Consider the following 2,188-nt stretch of genomic DNA (forward strand, 5'->3'; position numbering starts at 1 on the left):
TTGGGGAAGCTTCTAGCAGCTGCTCACAGAAGCCACCCCTGTAGCCCCCCTCCCCCGCTATCAAAACCTTGCCACGGAAACCCAATACAAATTGCAGTAAAGGTGCTAAAAATGGTGCAGATTTGTTAAAATAATAAATAATTATTGACAATAAATAATGACTGACAGAGGAGAAAACAAATTAAACTGCTCACAGTACATATAATCCAATGTATTTCACAACTGTCAGTATTAAAAGTCAACCTTTATTAAGCAACATACACAACTTAGTTTTTTGAATCTTACGTGTGCAACTGAGAAACACATGCTTCTTTGTTGCTTTACTTTAGGGATCTGTATGTGCTCGTTTTACTGCTCAGAATGAGTCACATTGAATTACTATTAGTGAATTGCAGCTGCCCCAGCAATGTTTCTATTCTTAAAGAAGAATTACATTGGTGAGTTTTCAGTATTAGTATCTACTGGATAAAAAATTACTCTTGCACTATTTCATTATCATTTCTGAAAGAATCAAACTTACTAGTCATCCTATAAGTGTTTCGCCCACTTTTAATCTTGCAAATTGCTAGAAGTGACAGTTTACTTCATGCATTTCAGTTGCTATGATCTGCAGAGTGCACACTGTTTATATAGCATAGCAGATGTTGTCATTTGCCATCCACAGATAGTAAATAAGTTTCAGTTTTTAGAGAATGAGGACATTACCTGACTTACCATTAGGTCCATTTGTATTAGTATTGTGGTCCAAAAGAGACTGAAAATTGCCATAGAACAGCAGCTAAGAAATCTTTAAGGATGAGAAACTTCTGAGGAGTATTTGGGAGTCTGAGCAGGAGATTGATCAGTGGACCCATACTCTGCCATCTGTGATGCACGGAAACCAACTCAGCATGGCCACTATGGAGGCAGGGCCTGGGTCTGCTTTCTGCCAGGAGGAAGGCAGCGTCACAAGGGATAAGGAGGGATGGAAGAAGATTACAGCACGGAGTGGTAAGAGAAACCCCTCCTTACCCTTTACGTTTCCCTCTAAGATACCCTTTTAGAACAGGTATGAGGCCCTGGGTATGATAGATGAAGTGTATAATGAGATAGAGGAGGAACCTGCGCAGGCAGTCTTGACAAGGTCAGAGACACTAACCCCTTGCAACAAAACCTGCATTAAGACCAGCGCCGAGAAGAAACAACCGCGAGTTATGGCTATTGGTGATTCCCTCCTGTGCAGAGCGGAAACACCCCTTTGCAGACTGGACCCTCTTTTCAGGGAAGTTTGCTGCCTCCCTGGGGCCCGAATTAGGGACGTCACCACAAGACTGAAGAGCCTAGTACAACCTTCAGACTGCTATCCATTCCTGCGCTTTCACATGGGAACAAATGATGTCGCAACAAAAAGTCTGAGGTCAATGAAAAGAGATTTCAGAGCCCTGGGAAGAATGCTAAAAAATTTGGGAGCACAGGTAGTGTTTTCCTCAATTCTCCCAGTAATGGGGGGAGACGTTGGAAGAAACAGGCGAGCCCAGGATATCAACACCTGGCTCTAGGACTGGCACCTCTGCCAAAACTTTGGATTTTTAAACCATGGAAGAGCTTTCAAGAGACAAGATATGCTGGGGCGTGACGGGATCCACCTGTCCCGATGGGGAAACATGTCTTTGGGTGTAAGCTGGTGGGATTGGTCAAGAGAGCTTTAAACTAGAATCGATGGAGGGAAGGGGATACCAACAGGATTGCAGCAGGTAAGCCAAGGGTTGGCATGGCGTCGCCTGAGGGCGGCAACGCTAGTGGGAACATTTACACTGCTCCTGGGAGCACGGAGGGCTCAGGAGCGTATCTGAAATGCTTGTACACCAACGCACGCAGTATGAGAAAGAAACAGGATGAACTGGAACCGTTGCTCAGCTCCCAGAGCTACGATATCATTGGCATTAGTGAGATGTGGTGGAATGAGTCCCACGATTGGAGTGCTGGGATGGATATTCCTCAGGGCTCACTTCTAGGACCAGTTCTGTTCAATATATTTAGCAATGATCTGGATGCAGGAGTTGAATGCACCATTAGCAAGTTTGCTGATGATACCAAACTGGGAGGTGCTGTTGACTCTCTTGAGGGACAGGAGGCCTTGCAGAGGGATCTAGGTAGGTTGGAGCATTGGGCTATGATTAATGGGATGAAATTTAACAAGTCCAAATGC

Source organism: Aptenodytes forsteri, unplaced genomic scaffold (genome assembly GCF_000699145.1).
Source record: "Aptenodytes forsteri isolate BGI_AS27 unplaced genomic scaffold, ASM69914v1 Scaffold172, whole genome shotgun sequence".
Lineage (NCBI taxonomy): Eukaryota > Metazoa > Chordata > Aves > Sphenisciformes > Spheniscidae > Aptenodytes > Aptenodytes forsteri.